The sequence below is a fragment of the Protopterus annectens genome, chromosome 6.part0 (genome assembly GCF_019279795.1).
Source record: "Protopterus annectens isolate FY-2018-M chromosome 6.part0, PAN1.0, whole genome shotgun sequence".
NCBI lineage: Eukaryota > Metazoa > Chordata > Ceratodontiformes > Protopteridae > Protopterus > Protopterus annectens.
Genome location: NC_056737.1, coordinates 622,355,855 through 622,361,854, shown reverse-complemented (window position 1 = coordinate 622,361,854; position 6,000 = coordinate 622,355,855). Strand labels below are relative to the sequence as shown.

Sequence of the window (6,000 nt, the reverse complement as noted above, 5' to 3'; positions counted from 1 at the left end):
AGTAGATGCTACTACTGGCTTGTATAATTGTAACCCTGAATCTACTGGCAGTTCTGTTTCCTCTTTAGGAACGTATTTCTATTCTTTTAACAAAAATGTTTGCCTTTAGTCTTTGCTTGGGCTGTCTTAGACAACAATATGTTTTATAAGTTTCAGTGTTACAGTTGTGATATTTTACTTCTGTAAATGTACATTCTTCTAGGTTATGATTTTATTATTAAAGCGATAAGCCATTATTTTATATTTTGGTTATTTGTCTGAATTTTAGCTGTGTGTACAGGTCAGCAAATACCTCATGCTTCCTAAACTGCTGCACAAGTCTAATGTTTCATAGAACTCACTTTTGTTGCTTGAAGGTTGGAAGGCTGTGAGGTCTGTTCCCACCCCAGGTGATTGGATTCATTTTCTGTTACTGACACTGCAGTGCAGCATGGGGGGGGGGGGGGGGGCTATACTCCTGAGTGTGCCGTACTTTAGATGAGACATTAAACTGAGGTCCCATCTGCATTTGTTGGTGGTAGCTCAGGTGAATGTAAAAGATCCCACTCCACATATAGAAAAAAAAGTAGGTGAAGTTCCACGGTGCCCTGGCCAGATTTCCCCTAGTTAGTATGATTACCACCTCAGGTCGCTCCTAAAAAGAGGCTGGGCAAGGCCTATCTCTGACCAAATGGGATAGCTTAATTTGAGCACAAAAGTGAAATTGTCTAGGCTTAAAACTGCCCACATGAGCAGCTAGCCTAGTAGCTATGAACCTATAAAAGAAATGTTATCTCTGTGCATTCTTTTCTGGCAAGTTCATGTCATAAGTTATGTATTTTATCTTTATTTGTATAATTACTGTATGTAAGTCTGATCTATATTGTGCAGTTCTAATTTCTCCTTTTCCCCTTTAAGATAAGAACACAGAAACTGAGTTATTTTCGTAAAGAACCTGAATTATTATTTTGTGCACTCATTATATTTTTGCCTGTTCTATTTGCAGTCACTTGACCTTTTTTAAATTCATACATCATTTTAAGTGAAACACCAAGCTTGCTACATTTTTGTTCCATTTACCTAGGACATTAAATCTCATTTGACTAGGGGAATGTCACTATACACCTTCTGGAAACCTTTTATTAAATTATTTTAAATCCTTTTCCTGGAGCTAGTTCTTCCTCCTAGCAGTTATACAATATATAATTAGCATTAGTTACATATAAATGAGTTATAGCACATGTTCCAGTATTGCTAATTTGTGGTGGTAGTGAGGTCAGAATGCTAACATAATATACCCGCATGTGCTGCAGGTAGTTAATTGCACTCTGTGATTGCCCCATGTTATAGGCCTATCATGAATAGAGGCCCCATTGTACTAAGACACTATTACTGCACTTATAATAAAACTAAAGTCTATAGAATAATAAAAATGTAAGTAAATCACTTGGTACTGCAGAATTTGTCGGTCAGATATAACTATTTGTAATACCATATTTTACTCTTGAATTGTATGGATTATGACTTTTTTCTTTCTTCTCATGTTACCAGTAATGGAGATTCTGTCATTCCATGTTTGAATTTAGTCCATTCTGAGTTTATATAAAATGGTCAGAAACTGCATTGAGTGTTAAGGTTATAGAATAATGTTTTTAAAGTCTTACTTGCAGTTTATTTTAACTTACCTTAAGTCATGCAAGTAAGAAATAACCTAAATGTCTAGTTTTATAAAGTGTAGGTATTTCGGCAATGTATAGTATGTTAACATGCTACCTCTAAAGTGTGCAGAATGTCCAGATTATTGCCTCATATTTTTGATCTGTTTCTCATAATGTTTATGGTTTTCTGGCAAATTATTGAGGACTGAAGTCATTAAATAATAACAGACATGTGAGTTTTAGACTTCATAGGTGGTATTTGCAGGCTGGGGCTTCCCATATTTGTAATGGTGATCACGAATAGTGCCGCTATGACATTATGCAGATCCCAGACTGTCAGGATGACTACGGAAATGCACAGGACTTTTTTCTGAACATGCCCCTATCAGAAATGCATTACATGATTTACACATATCCAATAGAGGGACATCTGCTATGCTGTTAAGGAGGTTTACATGTATGTGCAGGAGTTTGATTCATAGACATGAATCTGTAATGAACTCATTTGTATACAAAGTGTGTAAATCACCCTGAAGTTATGACAGAAAGCAACCATTTTTCAGTCTGGTACGGAGATGCTATAGTGCTTCAGCATACCTGGATATTTTTACTGAAGGGGTAACTTCGGTGAAGGATTTATTTCGGTGCTTGTTCATACCTGGAGATATTACTGAAGGGATCACTTGGGTGAAATGTTCATTTTAGTGCTTATGCATACCAGGGCATGTTACTTAAGGGGTCACTTGGGCGAATGCATCATTTCAGTGCTTGTGTATACTAGGAAATGTTACTGAATGTGAAGGTGGAGGAGGTAATTCATTTGTGTTTGTCAGGGAAGTGCTTGTTTATGCATGGTCAGACTGCTGAAGGGGTCTATATTATATGCTCGAAGAGACTTTTCTTTGAACATGTAATCATCGACACTTAAAGAGCGAACACTCTAAAGGGTGAACGTCCACGTCCACAAATTTTTTCCTCGGGGAAAAAATTCACAGGGGCCATACACAAAAAATACAAACTTCAAAACCCTAATCAAGTGGGGGGCTTCTCCCCCATACCCCCAATGTGGGGAACTGTGTCCCCCACAACCCCTAACTAAATATACCAACTCCGATATCACTCTACTTTGGGGAAAAGGGCAATTCTCGATAATGCCAACTGAATTTTTTTCCTGAGGAAGAAATTCGCGGACATAGCCATTTGCGCTTTAGAGCATTCGCTCTTTAGATGTCGATTGTTACATGTTCAAAGAAAAGTCTCTTCGGGCACGTAATATAGGCCCCTGCTGAAGTGATCACTGGGCAAAGTAATTTATTTTGTCATTTTAGTGCTTGTGCGTACTTAAAACAAAGTAATGAAGGGGTTGCTGGTAGAAATAATTAATTTGTGTGTCAGGGAAGTGCTTGCACATATTTGGGCAAACAAGTTTGTGGATTGCTACTCCAATATCAAAAGTGAAGCTTCACATTTAAGAATGGATGTGCATACCACAGGGATGGTGGACTATGAAGTGCATATCCACCTCATTAGCATACTATGCTTTATAGCACTTCTCATTTGCTTCTCATTATTTTTTAGGCCTCATGCATTAGTGTAAATGGCCTCCATGAATAGTGCCTTTATTAATAAGCTCACTTGTAAACATCAGGAATACTGTTATTACATTTGCGCAAGCGACTATGAATACCACCCCATATTATTGAAGAAATGCATTTTAATGCAAAATCTGTTATTCTAGCAACTATGTTAGCAATATATAAAATCTATCCCTGATTTTGGGCCTTTGTCCTCCTATTATATTTTTGGCTTTGTCTTGATTTCATATGCTAACAGGTTGAGAGGTATATGCCCTTTATAATTCGGTCTGTATTAGCATTTCTAAAATGTAATAGTTCGAATCACTAAATATCGAACTGAAATGATCGAACTATTACATTTTCGAATGCCGATAAAAAAAAAAAAAAAAAAAAAAAAAACTAAAGGGTGTAGGCAGGGGGGCAAGCCCCACTGCACCCCCCCCCCACATCCCCCGCTACTTAAATATACCAACTCCGAGACCGCACTACATTGAAGTAAACGGAAATCTCCCCTTATGGATATTTCCGTTTACCCGTTCGATGTTCTGCACTTTCGACATTCTTGCGGCGACAATATCATATTCGATATTGTCAGCGTTCGAGATGCTGATAGGAACCCTTATAATTAACTTTACAGGACAATGTATGCAACAAAAGTGCTAATAAATGTTAATTTTCCTGTGCATTGGTAATGGTATACTCCCAAAACTTATCTACCACTGTACCATGACACACGAGGTGCCTGGTTGGGCAGCACTAACATGTATGTCAGAAGAATTCTTGGGCAACTTTGGGTATATTTTAAAAATGAAAAGAAACAAGTCTACTTGTATACCTGGGCAACATGTGCACTCACTGATGCTTAAAATGCAAACAGCTTATTTGGAGTTGTCTTTTGTTCTGTTTTACTGCTTGCTTTTACTACAGTCTGAGATGATGGTAGGGACAGAGTAGTGAATACTACAGAAAAGATTAGGTATACAAATGTGACAGAAAGTGTGAATCAGTTACTTTCAGAAGAATGACCCAGTATTCTGCAGTAATGGGGGGGCTATAGTGTATGTATATTGAGACATCTTCATTAAGAAATACAAAGGAGTACATTTCGATAGAAACTGAACTAAAAAATAAAGTTTCACTCTAGGTGTCTCATTTTGTATGAAGAAAAGAATCCAAAATAAGTTAAGCAAAACAAATGGGTTACAGAGGAAAAATCTCTTCAGCACATATACACTCATATGCTAAATAAATAAATCTCCAAGCCTTACACATCAGAAACACATATATACTATAGAGAGATTCCATTTTTTTTTCTGCCTGTGTGTAAGGTACAAGGAAGAATATGTAATCTGGTATGCGCATTATGTTTCTTATTCAAAGAAGCATATGGAGACTTGTTTGGAAGTTGCCATGGCATACCATACATGTTTTAGCATGTTTATAAGCATCCTGTCATAAAATTGCCAAGTCTGTCAGAATAACAGCTTGCTGACTAACAGGTTGTAAAGAAGAGAATTGTGTTAAATAAGGAGCATGGTAAGGAAGCATTCCACTCCTACTGTTTAAATCTTCCTGACAGCAGTAGAAAGTACAGTGATAAGCATGTTAAATGGATTAGTTTGACTTTTGTTAGTACCACAGACATACCAAGTACAGCTGAATCAATCACCTTACAATAAGGAAATGATTGATAGCAGGGCTGAGTAAACGTAACTCTGTTGCTAATGCTGCAAAACTGCCATCTCCATTGAGTGAAAGGAGGATGCATGTAGTTGGATGATTACAGTGAAAGACTGGGCAGTGAGTTACCACTTAAAGGCCAACTGCCCAGTAATGAGATTTAATTAATGAAGCTGTTATCATAATGTTATAGCTATAGTTTTTGCAGCAAGCATAATTATTTTATCTTCAGTAAAACATGAATTTATTTAATTAAAAAATGCCTTGTTTAAAAAGACTAGCATTGAGTGCAGGTAAAGAGACATGATGAAAGAAAAATCATTCATAGAATTTTTTTACTAGGACTATACATAAGCAGAGGCTCCTGAAAGAGGTTCTGTTAGTACAACAGATTGTATAGCTAGATGTCAATGACAAACCAAGGAAATTTTCAAGAAGATAGCTATTGCCTCCATTTAGAGAAGGGCACTACTAAGGAATTTCAATAAATTAGAGTTGATAAAGATGAGTGTACTACAGTATTTTCATAAGCTGCAAGCAACCTCTACTTATGATATAATGTCAGCTAAAATGTGCGTTTTTTAGAAATATAGATGTTTAATAATAGATCACTGTTGCAGTAGCCTAAGCTAAATGGGCCCTACCCTGAGAATGGGCCATCTTTCAAAGCTATATGGTGCTTACGTGCTTACACTGTCAGTAGCTTGAGCAGAACTCCATATAAGGACAGATGAAGTGCAAAAAGCTGCTGGCTGGCTAGCGATCCTTCAAGACTTCCCTTTTGTGGGAAACCTTCCACTAGTTTAACTTTTCTGAGGAAAATAATTGTATTTTCTGTGTAAAATAAATGATTTTGCTAGGAAAAGCATTGTTTTTTGGACTGTCATTGCATTTCTAAGGGAGTTAGGTGTAAATACCAATGAGAACATTTTGTGAGAAAAATTATATTTTTTGACAGGGCTTTTACTAATTTTTTTTTTTAGACCCGGCAAGCCAGCATGTAAAAATCAACTGCCAATCATTAGCGGACCGGAGTTCCGCTGTGGCGACCCCTAACCAGGAAAAGCCAAAAGACAGTTATGTATGTATTGGGGACTGGATGTTGT

The 6,000-nt window shown here is 37.0% G+C and overlaps 1 protein-coding gene across 4 annotated transcripts in view; it reads left to right on the top strand.

Annotated features, from left to right (window-relative positions):
• CDKL1 (cyclin dependent kinase like 1) overlaps nucleotides 1-6,000 on the top strand; it is a 1,528,511-nt gene that overhangs the window by 400,847 nt on the left and 1,121,664 nt on the right. The window lies entirely within an intron of this gene.